Source organism: Rattus norvegicus, chromosome 11 (genome assembly GCF_036323735.1).
Source record: "Rattus norvegicus strain BN/NHsdMcwi chromosome 11, GRCr8, whole genome shotgun sequence".
NCBI lineage: Eukaryota > Metazoa > Chordata > Mammalia > Rodentia > Muridae > Rattus > Rattus norvegicus.
Window position 1 is genome coordinate 60460485 of NC_086029.1, and position 18861 is coordinate 60479345.

The window sequence follows — 18861 nt, forward strand, 5'->3', positions numbered from 1 at the left end:
TTTCCATTGGATGGTTTTGGCCCAATTGTCAGAAATCAAGTAACCATAGTTATATGGGTTCATTTCTGGGTCTTCAATGCTATTCCACTGGTCTATCTGCCTATCTCTGTAACAATACCATGCAGTTTTTATCACTATTGCTCTGTAATACTGCTTGAATTCAGGGATAGTGATTCCCCCAGAAGACCTTTTATTGTTTATGAGAGTTTTAGCTTTCCTTGTTTTTTAATTATTCCAGATGAATTTGCAAATTTTTCTGTCTAACTCTATGAAGAATTGGATTGGAATTTTGATGGGGATTGCATTGAATCTGTAGATGGCTTTTGGTAAAATGACCATTTTTACTATATTAATCCTGCCAATCCACGAGCATAGGAGATCTTTACATCTTCTGAGATCTTCTTTAATTTCTTTCTTCAGAGGCTTAAAGTTCTTATCATATAGATCTTTCCCTTGCTTGGTTAACGTCACTTCAAGGTATTTTATATTTTTTGGGATTATTATGAAGGGTTTCATTTCCCTAATTTCTTTCCCAGTTTGTTTCAATTTGTGTAGAGGAAGGCAACTGATTTATTTGAGTAAATTTTATACCCAGCCACTTTGCTGAAGGTTTTTATCAGGTTTAGTAGTTCCCTGGTGGAACTTTTGGGATCCCTTAAGTATACAATCATATTGTCTGCAAATAGTGATATTTTGACTTCTTCCTTTCCAATCTGTATTGCTTTAATCACCTTTCATTGTCTGATTGCTCTGATTAGGACTTTGAGAACTATATTGAAAAACTAGGGAGAGAGTGGGCACCCTTGTCCAGTCCCTGATTTAAGTGGGATTGCTTCAAGTTTCTCTCCATTTAGTTTGATGTTAACTACTGGTTTGCTATATATGGCCTTTACTATGTTTAGATATGGGCCTTGAATTCCTGTTCTTTCCAGGATATTTATCATGAAGGGGTGTTGAATTTTGTCAAATGCTTTCTCAGCAACTAATGAAATGATCATGTGGTTTTTATCTTTCAATTCATTTATATATTGGATTATGTTGATGGTTTTCCCGATATTAAACAATCCCTGGGATGAAGCCTACTTGATAATGGTGGATGATTGTTTTGATGTGTTCTAAGATTAGGTTTTCAAGAATTTTACTGAGAACTTTTGCTTCATTATTCATAAGGGAAATTTATCTGAAGTTCTCTTTCTTTGTTGTGTCTTTGTGTGGTTTAGGTATAAAAGTAATTGTGGCTTCATTGAAGGAATTCATTAGTGCTCCATCTGTTTCAATTTTGTGGAATAGTTTGGATAGTATTGGCATGAGGTCTTCTATGAAGGTCTGATAGAATTCTGCACTGAACCCGTCTGGACCTGGGCTTTTTTTGGTTGGGAGACTTTTAACGACTGCTCTATTTCTTTAGGAGTTATGGCGTTGTATAAATGGTTTATCTATTCTTGATTAAACTTCGGTACCTGGTATCTGTCTAGGAAATTGTCCACTTGCTCCAGATTTGCAAGTTTTGTTGAATATAGGCTTTTATAGTAGGATCTGATGATATTTTGAATTTCCTCTGATTCTGTAGTTATGTCTCCCTTTTCATTTCTGATTTTGTTAATTTGGACACACTTTCTGTGTGCTCTCATTAGTCTGGCTAAGGGTTTATCTATCTTGTTGATTTTCTCCAAGAACCAACTTTTGGTTCTATTGATTCTTTCTATGGTCCTATTTGTTTCTACTTGGTTGATTTCAGCTCTGAGTTTGATTATTTCCTGCCTTCTACTCCTCCTGGGTGTATTTGCTTCTTTTTGTTCTAGAGCTTTTAGGTGTGCTGCCAAGCTGGTGATACATGCTCTCTCCTCTTTCTTTCTCAGAGCTATGAGTTTTCTTCTTAACACAGCTTTCATTGTGTCCCATAAATTTGGGTATGTTGTACCTTCATTTTCATTAAATTCTAAGAAGTCTTTAATTTCTTTCTTTATTTCTTCCTTGACCAGGTTATCATTGAATAGAGCATTGTTCAATTTCCATGTATATGTGGGCGTTCTTCCCTTATTGTTATTGAAGACCAGCTTTAGCCCGTGATGGTCTGATAGCACGCATGGGATTATTTCTATCTTTCTGTACCTGTTGAGGCCCATTTTTTGACCAATTATATGGTCAATTTTGGAGAAAGTACCATGAGGTGCTGAGAAGAATGTATATCCTTTTGCTTTAGGATAGAATGTTCTATTAATATCTCGTAAGTCCATCTGTTTCATAACTTCTGTTAGTCTGTCTATGTCTCTGTTTAATTTCTGTTCCATGATCTGACCAATGATGAGAGTGGGGTATTGAAATCTCCTGCTATCATTGTGTGAGGTACAATGTGTACTTTGAGCTTTACTAAGGTTTCTTTTATGTATGTAGGTGCCCTTGAATTTGGAGCATAAATATTAAGGATTGAGAGTTCATCTTGGTTGATTTTTCCTTTGATCAATATGAAGTGTCCTTTCTTATCTTTTTTGATGATTTTGGTTGAAAATAAATTTTATTCAATATGAGAATGGCTACTCCTGCTTGCTTCTTCAGACCATTTTATTGGGAATTTGTTTTCCAGCCTTTTTCTCTGACGTAGTGTCTGTCTTTTTCTCTGAGGTGTGTTTCCTGTAGGCAGCAAAATGCTGGGTCCTCATTATGTATCCAGTTTGTTAATATGTGTCTTTTTATTGAGGAATTGAGTCCATTGATGTTGAGAGATATTAAGGAATAGTGATTATTGTTTCCTGTTATCTTCATATCAGGAGGTTGGATTATTTTTGTGTCCTTGTCTTCTCTTCGTTTTGTTGCAAAATGATTAGTTTCTTTCATTTTCTAGGTTGTAGCTTGCCTCCTTGTTTTGGGCTTTACCATTTATTATCCTTTGTAGGGCTGGATTTGTAGAAAGATATTGTGTAAATTTGAGTTTGTCGTGGAATATCTTGATTTCTCCTTCTATGTTAATTGAGATTTTTGCTAGATACAGTAACCTCGGCTGGCATTTGTGTTCTCTTAGGTTCTGTATGATATCTGTACAGGATCTTCTGGCTTTCATAGTCTCTGGTGAGAAGTCTGGTGTAATTCTGATAGGTCTGCCTTTATATGTTACTTGACCTTTTTCCCTTACTGCTTTTAATATTCTTTCTTTGTTTTGTCCATTTGGTGTTTTGACTATTATGTGATGGGAGGTGTTTCTTTTTTGGTCCAATCTATTTGGAGTTCTGTAAGTTTCTTTTATGTTTATGAGCATCTCTTTCTTTAGGTTAGGGAAATTTTCTTCTATGATTTTGCTGAGGATATTTATTGGTCCTTTGAGCTGGGAGTCTTCACTCTCTTCTATACCTATTATCCTTAGGTTTGATCTTCTCATTTTGTCCTGGATTTCCTGTATGTTTTGGGCCAGTAGCTTTTTCCATTTTACACTACCTTTGACAGTTATTTTGATGATTTCTATGGAATATTCTGCTACTGAGATTCTCCATTCTACCTGTTGTAGTCTGTTGGTGATGCTTGTATCTATGGCTCCTTGCCTTTTCCTTTGGTTTTCTATGTCCAGGGTTGTCTCCCTTTTTGCTTTCTTTATTGTTTCTATTTCCATTTTCAATTCCTTCACCTGTTTGATTGTGTTTTCCTGTAATTCTTTCAGGGATTTTTGTGTTTCCTCTCTAAGGGCTTCTACTTGTTTACTTGTGTTTTCCTGCATTTCTCTAAGGGAGTTCTTTATATCTTTCTTAAAGTCCTCCATCATCATGATCAAATGTGACTTTGAATCTAGTTCTTGCTTTTCTGCTGTGTTTTGATATTCAGTGTTTGCTTTGGTAGGATAATTGGGCTCTTATGATACCATGTAGTTTTGGTTTCTTTTGCTTGGGTTCCTGCGCTTGCCTCTAGCCATCAGTTTGTCTCCAGCATTACCTTGTTCTGCTATTTCTGACAGTGGCTTGATCGTCCTATAAGCCTGTGTGTCAGGAGTGCCTGTTTTCCCGTTTTCTTTCAGCTTGTTATGGGAACAGAGTGTTCTTCTTTCAGGCATGTAGTCATTCCTGTCCACTGGCTTTCAACTGTTCCTGTGAGTATGTGTCCTGAGTCTACCTGGCAGGTCACTTTGAGCATAAAAGTTGGTCTTCCCTCTGGTCTCGGGCCTGATGTCTCTCCTTGGGGCTAGGTTTCAGTTCTCCTTGAGGGCAGCAACCAGAATGGCCTGCACCCACTTCTGCATCCCTGTGGGCAGGGTCCCTGGTGGCACTAGGTGTTTTCCTCTAGAGTCAGAAATGTGGGCAGAGAGTAGTCTCCTCTGGTTTCCTAGGCATGTATGCACCTCTGAAGGTCTAGATCTCCCTCCCATGGGATTTGGGAGCAGGGAGCTGTTTGACCAGGTCCCTTCAGATCCAGGCACAATCTGGACCATAGGTCTCCTGCAGCTTGCCTGCCCCTCTCTTTCTGTTCCCAGAGGCCCTACACATTTCCTCTTGTGCCAGGGATATGGGCAAAGGCGGGCAGAAGTGGCAGTCTCTCTTGCTCTGCAGTTTCAGGATTGACCACACGTCTGGGCAATGATGTCTCTCTCCCATGGAGTTTGGGATCAGGGAGCTGTGGGCCAGGATTAACGAGGTTTGAGTTATTATTTTCTTAACTGCATACAGATTAATGCCATATCCAAATCCCACTTGAACATTACAACTGCTTTGAGTAAAAATAGCAATGATGTAATAAAACAAACCAAAGAGTTGAAAAACCAGATATATAAACCCAAATATATTAATGTAGTAAATAAAAAAAGACAATATAAAGACCTCCAAAATGTAGTAACCCTACAGAAAGAGCATTCTGCAAGATTGTGTTAGATGAAAATGCAGAGAGAGAACATCAAATAATGACTCTACGTATGTTTAAATACACGACAGCTGTAGGAAAATTGGAAGGTGTCAGATAATATGCTATGAGCAATTGAACAAAGATACAAACATAAAAGAGGGCATCCTCAGATAAACATGATTCTCTAAAAAGACAAACTTTAGAGGTTTAGGCACTAAATGAGAATAATCTCATCCTAGCAGTACAGAAGGAATATGCAAAAGAGTCATAGCAAAACATTTTTCTTAGTTTCAGTAGGAGATGATATTTCAGTGAAGAAAGAAATAAGAATACCAGGAATAAGTCTTCCATTGTGATTTTATGATTAAAACACTTAAGATACAGCACAAATAAAGTTTACTGAAATTGGTACAAGAAACACTCCTACAAAAATATAAAGGAAGGCCTATCAGAATAACAGCAGATTATTGAACTGACAATTTTAAAGTTAATAGAACTTGGTGTTAAGAAAACAGCTGCCAACAGAGTATTATGCATGGCAAAGCATTCTTTCATTACAAAAGAAAAATTAATAATTTTCAGATAAAGATATACTAAAGCAATTTATTGTCATGAATTAATCTCTTATTTATAAAAAATACTTTAGGGAATCTTCCACATTGGAGGAGACAACATAACTATCCATGAGACTACAAGAAATATAAACTATATTAGAGCCTCACTAAGTTTCAGAGGAAAAGGAAAAGGAAATGTCTGTCTTACCCACTCCCTTTTATGTCCCTTTTCATCCAGCTTATGTTTTTCATGGGAAAACATGGTGAAGTGCTTGGATCATCACAAGAGAAGGTTTTAGACACAACCACTTTTTAAAAACACCAGTTTGCTGACCTGTTACATCTGCTAGGTAACAGGGTCTATTTGGTCCTACACTCTGTTTTCCAGGAACCTAACACATATTTATTGTTATTCCTAAGTATTTCTTTCACAACTCATGCTTCTCACATGGTCATTTTTAGTCTTCTACAATTCAGAAAAAATTCTGTATATTGTGGTGCTGTGACTTGAACCCAGGTCCTTGATACTTGCAGATCTTTGCACTGTTCCCATAGAAATATTACCTGAATCACTCTTTTGTATATTCCTTTTGTACTGCTAGGATGTGATCAAGGTGTTTACAATGTTTCATTTTAAGATGATTTTCTTAACTACGTTTTCATTTTTTTCATTTATTTTTATATGATAAAAGACTAATACTGCTCCAATTTTAAAAACAGATTTCTTAGTTCATATTCTAAGAAAGTGCATGAAAAAGAGAGGATATAGCTTTCAAGTATTTAAAAACCCTTGTAGACTGTTCAGCCTGAATTCTCAAATGCATGGATGTTTAATTAATGAGACACAGCATTATTACTCTGGAGACATCACAGGGAGAAGTACTCACTAGTCATTTAAAATGCCATTCACTACTTTGGAAGTAGATATTAGCACAAATGCTTTAAAGAGTATTATGTCAATATATGTCAAAAGTTGTTTAAAATTTCACTTTCATTTTAGCATTAATACTACTTAAGGAGATTTATTTTTGAAACATAATGTATCTAAGAACAGATTTTCCCTAGGTATGTGTACTATGCATAATTTGTATGTTAATGAAATTATAAGATTTTTAGTTAAAACACTGCAGAAATAATTGTATAATCATGCAGTAAAGCACCATGAAGCCATTAAACAATATGTTACAAAATGTTTCATCATATATTCAAGTTTTCTAATCTTGAGATTAAAAATTAGAAATATGCATATGTTTTTAACGAAAGCCTTATAAGTAGTTTTAGATTACTATATTTCTTTTCATTAATGTAATTTTGTTTAAAATAATCTGTAAATTGTCATTTTATGTATATATACCCATATATATAATGTACGATCATCTTCTTCATTGCTTTTCATAAATAAACATGTATAGTATAGAATATAAACATCATAGCATTTATTTGAAAATTTATTGCAGTGAAAGTTGTTCTTTCTTGCTCTCTCTTCCTGCTCCTTCTCTCTCTTGCCTCATTCCCTCCTCCCCATAATCCTCATGGTAGGCCTCTACTTCACCTCTTCACCTCTCTCTCTCTCTCTCTCTCTCTCTCTCTCTCTCTCTCTCTCTCCCTTTCTCTGCCTCTACTGCCCTCTTGACTCCCCTCCCTATGCCCTGTATAAATTCTAGTGTATACTAAAAAGAAAGTTTTTTCACATTTGGGATCTTGACCTTACTAATAAACAATCTTAAATGTCTTGAGTTACATAATTATGCACAAAACAGATGTCATGATTTCATTTATATTACAGTCATAATCACCAGGACCAAAAACAATTTGGGGATGAGAGGGTTTATTTCATTTTATAGCTCATGAAGAGAAGATGGGACAGGATTTCAAGACATAAACCTGAAAACAAGAACAGAAGCAAAGGGCATAGGGTAACATACTATGTCTGCTTTTGTAGACATAGTATGTTAAGACTTCTTTCTTTAAACTTGAGGACCTACTGTCTTTGAGTGGTTGTTCACACAATGCCCTGACAAAGTTGAAGAACATAACTCTCAAATATGAAAAATTATTTTAACAAACACTGTATCGTATAACATAAGAAACTATCATGTATATGCCTAAGATCCTCACACTCAGGAGGGAAACAATGAAGGATTCTCATAAATTTGAGGCTAGACTTGTCCATTCAGATATCTATGAGTGACAGGGCTTTAGAGTGAGACCCTACAGTTAGTGGCCTGGTGCCTCATCCCACCTCAACTATGAATGAAGACAATAACCCCAAAGACTTCAATACAAGCAATCTAAGGGAAGTGTCTTTTTTAGTAGTGGTTCCTCTTGCCAGATGACACTACTTTATGTCATGTTGAACAAAAACCAACAAGGACAATAGGTATCACAAAAGCCATTAAAATCCTATTTATACTTAGAAAATGTAATAACAAATGAACATCTCAACATGATATATACATTTGAATTTACATCTTAAACAATTAAAATGTTAAGGAGCCTGATATAGCTAATTCCTGAGAGACTCTGCCAGAGCATGACAAATACAGAGGGGAACGCTTGCAGTCAACCATTGAACTAAGAATGGAGTCCCCATTGGAGAAATTAGAGAAAGGATTGAAGGAACTGAAGATGTTTACAACCACATAAGAACAACAGTACCAACCAACCAGATGTCCAAGGGACTAAACCATCGTCCAAAGAGTACACAATGGACAAAACCATGGCTCCAGCTGCATATGTAGTAGAGGATGGCCTTGAAGGGCTCAATGGGAGGAGAAGCTCTTGATCCTGCAAAGCCTGGATACCCACCCCCCGTGTAGGGGAATGTCAGGGTGGAGAGGCAGGAAGGGCTGGGTGGTTGGGTCAGGAACACCCTCATAGAAGGGGAAGGGGGTTCAATAGGGGGTTTATGGACAGAAAACTGGGAAGGGGGATAACATATGAATGTTAATAAAAAATCTAATAAAAAGAATTTTTCCATTCTGAATATGTAATTAGTATTGTATTATTTGACTTTTCTTTATTGTTGAATTTTCAAAGGTGGGCACTGACATATAATTAATATATTAACCATTTAAAGTCAACACTAAAGCCTGTCTAACTCATATCCCAGGTATATCATCTGTCAGCTCATGTGTTGAACATAATGATTCCAGGTATGCTGTTTCTTGATCACTGCTCATATACAAAATGCTTAGTTATCTTTTAGTGATGTGCCAGAGTTCAGTTTGCGAGCATAGCACTATGTGTTTTAATAGCAGACAAAGTTGAAGAAGATAATTCTCAAATATGAAAAGTTATTTTAACAAATACTGTTTTGTATAACATAAGAAACTATCACATGTATATGCCTAAGATCTTCACACTCAGGAGGGAAACAATGGAGGGTTCTCATAAATTTGAGGCTAGACTTGTCCATTCAGGTATCTATGAGTGACAGGGCTGTAGAGTAAGACCCTTATCTTTCTTTAGGTAAGAGAAAAGAAAGAAGGAAAGAAAGAAAGAAAGAAAGAAAGAAAGAAAGAAAGAAAGAAAGAAAGAAAGAAAGAAAGGAAGGAAGAAAGAAAGAAAGATGAAGGAAAGAACAGATGAAAGGGAAAAGGGAGGAAGGAAGGACAGAAGAAAGGAAGGATGGATGGAAAGTTGGAAGGAAGAATTAAAAAATAGTAAATCATGCTTGGGTTTGAGACTCATTCAGTATAGCCAAGAATATTTATGTTTTCTGTAATCAGCAAGTTTTATATAACCAAGACAGTCATATAAATATACAAACCACACTTAACATTATTCTCACTCTGCCCTTTGTTTCAGTTGATCTATACTGTGAAGCCTGTAATTTTTTTGTTTTGTTTTGTTGTTTTTAACTTGAGTATTTCGTATATACATTTCGAGTGTTATTCCCTTTCCCGGTTTCCTTCTTTATGGGTGTTCCCCTCCCCATCCTCCCCCCATTGCCGTTCTCCCCCCAACAATCTAGTTCACTGGGGGTTCAGTCTTAGCATGACCCAGGGCTTCCCCTTCCACTGGTGCTCTTACTAGGATATTCATTGCTACCTATGAGGTCAGAGTCCAGGGTCAGTCCATGTATAGTCTTTAGGTAGTGGCTTAGTCCCTGGAAGCTCTGGTTGCTTGGCATTGTTGTACATATGGGGTCTTGAGCCCCTTCAAGCTCTTCCAGTTCTTTCTCTGATTCCTTCAACGGGGGTCCTATTCTCAGTTCAGTGGTTTGCTGCTGGCATTCGCCTCTGTATTTGCTGTATTCTGGCTGTGTCTCTCAGGAGCGATCTACATCCGGCTCCTGTCGGTCTGCACTTCTTTGCTTCATCCATCTTGTCTAATTGGGTGGCTGTATATGTATGGGCCACATGTGGGGCAGGCTCTGAATGGGTGTTCCTTCTGTGTCTGTTTTAATCTTTGCCTCTCTATTCCCTGACAAGGGTATTCTTGTTCCCCTTTTAAAGAAAAGCCTGTAATGTTAATGAAGTAGAAGTGCCTTACTTGTAAATAAAAATAGTGGACTTACCCTTAAATAAAAATAGCGCTTGATACATTTGAACTTGAGCTTTTTACAAGGTGACAATTATGGGTCTATTTTCATTTTTCAATACCCTTGGAGGGACCTGGAACGGAAAGGGGACAGGAAAGGAAGAGGGGAACATGCTCAGACATTGGGGAGAACAGGGCTGAAGAAGCCCTGAGGGCCAGCAGAAAGCATGGAAACAGCAACTTCGGGAAGTAAGAGGTAGGGGGACTCTCTAGATTGTACCAGAGACCTGGAATGTGAGAGACTCTCAGGACTCAAAGAGGGGGATAGACCTTAGATGAAATACCCTATGGGTGGGGGAACTTGTACAGTCCACCTCCAGTAGAAAGACAGCGCATCAAGTGGAGGGATGGAGTTGACATCCAAGACCCAGAACGGTTCCTGTCTGGAACAACTGCAGGGACAAAAATGGAGAAAAGCCTGAGCAAGAGGAGGTCCAGAAACAGGCCCATATTGGGATTCATCTGGGAACATCGGGTCGGGTCCCAAGGTCTGACACTAATACTGATGCGGTGGTATGCTTAGAAACAGGGGCTTCCCTGGCAGCTCTGGTGTGTGTGGCGAGGAAGTATGGGAGAAGAGGAAAAGGGATAACATTTGAAATGTAAATATATAAAATATCTAAGAAAAAAAGACGCTAAAAAACAAACAAACAAACAGAGGGCCTTTCATGACTGCCCTCTAAAAGGCTCATCAAGCAGCTGAAAGAGTCAGATGCAGATATTTACACCCAGGCAAAGGGCAGAAGCTGCTGACTTCTGTGATTTAATTAGAGGAAAGCTGGAAGAAGCTGAGGAGGAGGGAGATCCTATAAGAAGACCAGCAGTCTCTACTAACCTTGATCCTTGGGATCTCTCAGACACTGAGCCACCACCAGGCAGCATACACCAGCTGATATAAGGCCCCCAACACATTTATAGGCAGAGAAGATGCACCTAACCCCTGAAAGACTTGAGGTCCCAGGGAGTAAGGGTGGGGTTGGCTGGGGGAAGGGATATTGTCTTGGAGACAGTTGGGAGGATCGGTGGGATGTGAAAGAGTTGGAAGGTAGACTAGGCATAGGATAAAGTCTATAGTGTAAAAATGATTAAAGAGTAAATTTTAAAAATCCAAGAAAACAAGAATATAGTGCTATTCTTTGTTTTATGTATATATTTATTTGGTATTTTCCGTGTGTGTGTGTGTGTGTGTGTGTGTGATACCATGCATGTGGATATGAGAGACAACTGATTAGGTTATTTACGTCTATTATATGGGCTTCAGGGATGAACATGTCTCTTCAGATTTGGCAGTAAGTTCCTTTTTACACTGACTTATCTGATTCTAACACTAAATGATGCTAGATGATGTTCAATTAATTTTGTTGAAATATTACGATTTCACTACAAAGCAAGTGCAAGCCTGAATGATTTGTTGAATTTCTATAGTTACAAGTGCTGATTTTCCTTTGCCGCCCAAATCTGGAAGCACCATTCTATTATTAAAATCGATCATATTCATCTATTGACAGCTGTTTCCCAAAGTAGGGAAGTATCTTGTTACTGCATGTAACCATGTAATGGAAATTTAAAAAAATCTTACAGTATCAGAATATGAAGATGGATTAAATTGAATTGGTATTCTGTTTAGACTCTAGGAGACATTTGAATGTGCATGGTCTTGGTTCCTGTCACTTAACTGGGTTATTTGGGTAACATTGTTCCTAAAGCAGCCTTACTTTATCTGCATATTCTCATTTTTCCAATTGACAATATACTTTACTGTAAGTAAATAATTTCAGGAGGCTCTATCAAGGTGTGAGTGAGGAAGTCCCTAGCGCCACACACGACAGAGCACCCTAGCAGGGACTTCCTTACCAGTGTCTTATAGTATTCATCAGCACAGATTTTCGAGGGATTTCTCGAGGACCAGTGGAATTAAAAGTTAATATTGGTTAGTATTTTACCTTAAGTTACAGCTTGAAAACATTCAATAGCTTAAATTTCTAAAGAAGGATGGAGTGATACATTTTCTACTCAACTTTTAAGTTGAGAAAGCTGTTAGATTTTTCTGCTGACAGACATAAAAATTCCAGTTATCGAAGTAAGAATCTACTATGTTTGAAAGAAAACTAACCAATAAAATCTACTTAAATAATCATATCATTAAATTTTGCATTTTAGCACTCAGTTGCCCATTGAAATGCTGTGTATTTCTTCAAAACATCTGGGCGAATTATCATTTTCTCTAAGGATTGGTGTTGTTTTTGCCCCTTGTAAGATAAGCAATCAATTAATAAGTTAACATTTGACTCAGATCCATTTGCATAAATAATTTATAACTTAAATTAAAATAGAAATTGATTACAATATAGGTGTCTATTTGGTGATAGAAGACTTGAATTGAGTACATGGTTGGGAAGCTGTATCTGCAAGTGCAGAAAGACGCTCCTCTGTCAGGTGAGGATTCTAAGAATGTAAAGAATTTTCATGGCGATCCTTAACACAGACAATCTTAGAAGTTGAATTAAACCCCAAAAGAAAAGTATCTTGCCACTTCAAATAAAATAGTCTTGAAGGATAATTAAGCATGGATACACATCTGGCACCCATTATTATCTGGAGCTTTTATCCTTCCTCACACACTGTGAAGCAGGTCGTGTTGACATGGACTTTTTGACTAAGAAGGTGGATCTACTTTGACTCTGATTGGAATAAATATACTTGTCATTCCGACAATGACATTTTAATGAATCATGAATTTTTAAAGAAACATGTGCTTTCAACTGAAACTTCATCAAGTGAATTTGTTATATTGAATATTAACTTTATATCCAATGAAGCAGCAAATAAAGTAGAAAGATAATTGTTAGATATACGCCACTAAAAATGTCCGACGTCTTGCTCATACCAGCTAAATTACTCCCTAAAAATATAAACCTATAATTATAGCACACTTTATGTTTTGGAAACTCAAAGATGGGATTTCGAGTGTTTTCAGCAGTTTGAAGTGATAAACGTTTAAAAAGATGGATGTGTTCACCCTGTCTCAAATAAACGTCACACAATGTTTCATATACATATATATATAAAAATATATCAAAGCATCACAAGATATGTATAGATTTTATGCTTCTTTCACTAGCTAATGTTTAAATTAATATATGCATATATATGTTATCATAAGCTTCTGCATGTTTGTGATTTTATCCGCTGTCCATACCTAGAGAAGCTGGTTATTATTTATACAGTCAAGGAGACAGAGACAACCTAAGGCTGACAAGCTTTCTGTTGCTATTTTTCATAGCTCATCTTATCTTCTGGAGTCTTTTCTGTCTGCCATGTCTCAATCACCTATCATAGACCTTAGTATGTCTAATTTGAATGGACTCCCAATGAAGGAAATTTAGAACAAGAACAATTGTACAGTTTGATTTTTATATCTAAAGCATTACAGAACTCTTCTCTTCAATGAAACTGAATAATTGAATAGTTACAGTAGAGACAGGTGAATACTGAAGAATAAACATTTCCTGAAGAGGGTAAAGTTATGTGCATACACACACACACACACACACACACACACACACACACACACACACACACACCAGTTTTTTCCCCATTCAAAAATGTGTTTCCTATTTGCTATATATTTGGGACCCTGAACTCCTCTTTCACTTTCTATTTCAGACAGCATTAGGGTAATTGATTTTTTTTATTTTTACACTTTCTCTCTCTCTCTCTCTCTCTCTCTCTCTCTCTCTCTCTCTCTCTCTTCGTTCTTTGTATTTTTTATTTTTATTTTATTATTTACTTTTTCCCACTAAAGCTTAACTTCAAAGGAGTAAATTAAATACATCACTTCATTTTCTCAATGTAATTGGCATCTGCCATATTTTTGGGACATGTGTCATGATATAGTACTGTCTGGGTATCTGGGAATTATCCTAAGGGAAATGTAGAAACTCATTCTTTTGCCAAGTTGTCTATTTGAATGAGAGGCCAAAACAGAATCCACACATAAACTTCTATCTAGATTTCAGCCACACAGTGAATAAACATGCAGAATTCACTATTGTAACTTGTGTAGTATTCACTATTGTAACTTGTGCATTATTCACTATTGTAACTTGTGTGGTATTCACTATTGTAACTTGTGTAGTATCAGGAGAGCCTCATTGTCAGGGTCAGATTGGCAATGAATTCAGCAACGGTGCCTGAAGCCTTCTTTGGCATGATGAGCTGTGGTGTCTCCTCTGGAACTCTCTGGCATCCGTGTGGTCCTATTGAAACCACCATTTGGTGTATTTTTTAAAATGATCAGAATTTGACGTCTTCAAAGCATAATCTCCAGGCACAGCTCAAACTTTTGGTGGCTCCATAAAGCTTTGTTATGTATTTCCTCTAAAATGACTCAAAAGAATTTATGGTTGTTTGTCATGAACGCTGGTTTATGTCATCTGGCATCAACTCAAACATATACATTATTGGCTTCGTATTTAAAATAAGTGACAGAAAATATATATTGATGATGTCAGAGAATAGAAGCACTTCCAAACAGTAGAGAACAAATGGACGTGGCCTCCACTACTGTACTAGAAAGAGTATTTTTATTACATGATTCTTTAATTTATTACAACCTCTATTTATCTTCTGAAAATAAATAGGATTCAGTATACAAAGGAAAAATGACCATTGTTAGAAATGTAGTTAATATGTAATTCTAGGTTTGAGCATGTTGTTATCAGACTTTAATCCAACAATTAATCACTATGTTCAAATATTTTAAAGCAGTATTCAGGAAATATGGTCAATTATAACATGAGATGCTTTACATATAGTTTATATATAAACATATATATTGATTATATAGATATAAACATATATAAAACAAATGTGTATATAAAGTTGATATTAATTTTTATTTATTTTTACCAACCTAATGAAAATTAACACCTTACTTAGGAAAAATTTCTTTAATATATTTTAATGCTATATATATCTCTTCTGTAAAAATATAATAAAATTAGAATTCTGGCAGAATAAATGTATACTCTTTATAGTCTGTATGTGTAGAACTACATAGTTTTGGACAATTTACTTGAGATAGATTTGGCAAGTTTTAAATAAAAGATTCATGTTTCATGACATAGAGATCTCTGTTAAATTGGAGTTATTATGATTTCTTTAGTACTATAGACCATCATGGACCTTACCCCTGAGTGTAGCTCATATCTAAGAATATAACTACACTTAAAAATAAAAATTTTAAATGAATTATTAAGTTATAACAATCTCTATGGGTGATTAGGTTAAGATATGTTTGTTTGGGTGGATGCTAACATAATCTGAATATTTTTTCATTGGCAAAAGGGTATGCATGAAAGAGCATGAGCACATAGGAAAACAGGTGAAGATAGAGAACGAGTGGCCATCTACAGACGAGAGAGGGGACCCATGAGAAACAGACATGGAGACGCTGTGATACTGGACTGCCTGTGTCCTGAGTCTGAGATATGAATGAGTGCCTTTAGTACTTTGTTATGGCAGTGCCATTCTCTTACTGCACTTCCAGTAAACAAACTTGCCATTAGATACATGTTGTTAAAGGCTCTTATTAATCTTTGTATCATAAACCAAGAGTATGATTATAACCAAGAGTATGATTGATTAATGTCAATTATTGTATAGCTTCTAATGGCGTAGACTAATGCATTTGTGGATAAAATATATATGTATTTATTAGAGTACCTTTTCCATCAAATGAGTTACTCATTTGATATATTAACAGAAAATGCTAAAATATTATTATCATTAGTCTATTTCTGTATGAAATGATGTATAGTGCATAGGCTCCCAAATGTGTACAGATGTGTGCATATATTTAATATATATTTATATAATTGATATCTGCAACGTTTTGAAATAATTTAAAAAGAAAGAGTAATATAGATGTTATCACAGCCTCCTAATTACAATGTATTCTGAATGAGAAACAGTTCTTTCAATAGACAAACTTTTCACATGAACTTCAAAATTTGACATAGTGCATTGGAAAACATGACTATTAAAATAAATCTCAATTTGATGAATGCTTTCAGTTCTTTCTATTCATTCTTTTTTCTTTATTTGATGTTCTCATGCCTCCTGTATAAAATAATGTATATTAACAATCACTAGAAAAATGATCTTAATGTTATAAATGGGAATGCGAATTTAATTACTTTATCAGGAAGAAATAGATGTGCACACTTGGAAAGAAGAATCGTGCAGCAGCAAAATGATGTCATTCTGGAGAAAAGGGTTCTGGAGAGACGATAATCCATGCTCTCTGTTCTCCCCATGCACACACACTGTACAGATATTTCTTTTTCCATAAAATGTCCAGAAAAATTGAATCTTCTACACTACAAAGCTTATGAGAATTAATTTATTTTCTTACATAAGAGTTTGATACATATTATTTATCAATAGATAAGTAAATAACATATAATATAGATGCTTTGGAAATTAATTCAGTATTTTCTGAATTATTCTTTATTAATATGATCTGAACAACTCAGGAAGATTTTAACTTTTAGGTCTAGATAATAAATAAAGCATTGATTAGATATTTCATTGTGAAATTAATTGTGCTGTAAAAGCAAATTTTAAGAGATTCTCATTTGGATATATTATGCAAATTTATTACTGTCAAATTGCTTACTATAACTTAATTGACAGGAACATATTATTTCATTTTCATATAAAATGTGAGACAAAAATATTGGCACTGTCTAATTGTTTTACCCAGCCCCTTTCTCTCTTTTTTATTTTATTTAATCTTTATTAATTTGAGTATTTCTTATTTACATTTCGATTGTTATTCCTCTTCCCGTTTTCCAGGCCAACATCCCCCTAACCCCTCCTCCTCCCCTTCTATATGGGCTTCCCCTCCCCATCCTCCGCCCATTACCACCCTCCCCCCAACAATCACGTTGTTCACTAGGTGTTGAGTCTTGGCAGGACCAAGGGCTTCCCTTTCCACTTGTGCTCTTACTAGGCTATTCATTGCTACCTATGAGGTTGGAGCACCTTTCTAAACATGTACTAATCATTTATTTTAAGAGGTAGAAGTTTGTTCAGGCTTAAATGATTCACTATCACTTTGAGAACTTCACAGATAGAAATCCTAATAATGGTATCTAGGTAATCCTTACACACACACACACACACACACACACACACACACACAAAAGAAGAAGAAGAAGAAGAAGAAGAAGAAGAAGAAGAAGAAGAAGAAGAAGAAGAAGAAGAAGAAGAAGAAGAAGAAGAAGAAGAAGAAGAAGAAGGAAATAGTGAAAAAATGGTGTCCACCATTTCCAGGAAAAAACAGTTTAGAAACCTGTCACATCTTGACCATACTTTTTAAATGTATGGTAGACTTTGAAAATACTTACTCAGTCCATATGAAATTACTACATGCTGGATACTGTAAAATAAAATGTAAATGTACTGTTCTTAGTGTTTGGGGAGCTTGGATTTGCAAGACTGAGTTTTGGTGTCTGAATGATTCATAAGGGATGGCCTCCCAAGTGTCCTGTATCCTCATGTAATGGAAAGAGGTGCAATTGCATTTAGGTGGTTTTTGTTTGTTTGTTTTTATTTTAGTTTATTTTTAAAGGACACCAGTTTAGAGTATTTGTTCCTCAAATCTAATTACTCCCTGAAATGTTCGATCTCCATAAAGCATCATGTGCACATCAAGAATGTTCCCAATATATTTAAAGGAAGAGACCAGAAATAGTGAGGCCAAAGACTCTTTGGTTCTATCTCTCCCTCTCCCTTCCCTCCTCTCTCTGTGTACAAGAGTATGAATGTGTTGTTTTGTTTTCTTTGATATTATTGAAGAATATCAGATTTCTGCCATATCCATAATGGTTTAATCCTGAAAATTCACTGTCAGATGATCCTGAGTTATCTGCACACACGTAGTATCTTGAATCATCCTAAAGGTGTTCCGTTATCTAAGCACATACTGTAGAGTTTTTAGTTATCCTGACTAAACAGTTCACTGATAGAACAAAACTGTAATGCCCTTGGAGTTTCATGTGGTTAATAATGAAAATAAAGAGAAGCAGAAAGTAAAACGGAAGAGAGGGTTACCTCACTCAATATATCCTCTTCCATCCATTTGCCGGCAAACTTCTTGAAGTCATTGCTTTTAATGAGTGAGGTAACCCAGACACAGGAAAACACACATTGTATGGACTCACTAGTAAGTGGATATTAGCCTAAAAGCTCACAGTTCCCACAATTCAACTCCTAGATCACTTGGAGCTCAGGAGAAAGAGCATGGTGTGACTGCTTCAGTCCTGTTTGAAGCAGGAACAGAATCATCATGGGAGATAGAGAGAGGGGGGTACATGGGAGGGACAGGGGAGGGGGAGGAGGAAGTACCAGGTACAGAGGGTCAAATAAAAGTATGTAGCAAGGGGGGTGGGCAGGAATGAGGAACTGGAGATAGTCACTGGACGATCCCAGACACCAGGGGAAACAGAGACTCTCAGGACCCAACTGGGATGACTTAAGCTGCAATGCATAGAGAAAGGGGAGATAAATCCTGTAGAGACCACCTCCAGTAGATCGGCAAGGCTCCTGGTGGACGGATGGAGCCACCCACCCATCTCAAAGTTTTTAATCCAGAAATGTTCCTGTTCAAAGGAAGAAAGGGGTCAAAAATGGAGCAGAGACTGAAGGAAGAGCCATTGGGGACTGCTCCACCTGGAGATCTATCTGTATGCAGACACCAAACACTACATTGTGGTGGTCAACAGGTGCCTGTTGATAGGAACCTGGTGTGGCTGCTCCTTGGGAGGTCAAGCCAGCAAATGAGCAATGCAGATGGTGATGCTTGGAGCCAACCATTAGACTAAGCTCTGGGGCCCTGGTAGTGGAGCTGGTGGAAGGACTGAAGGGGCTGAGGAGG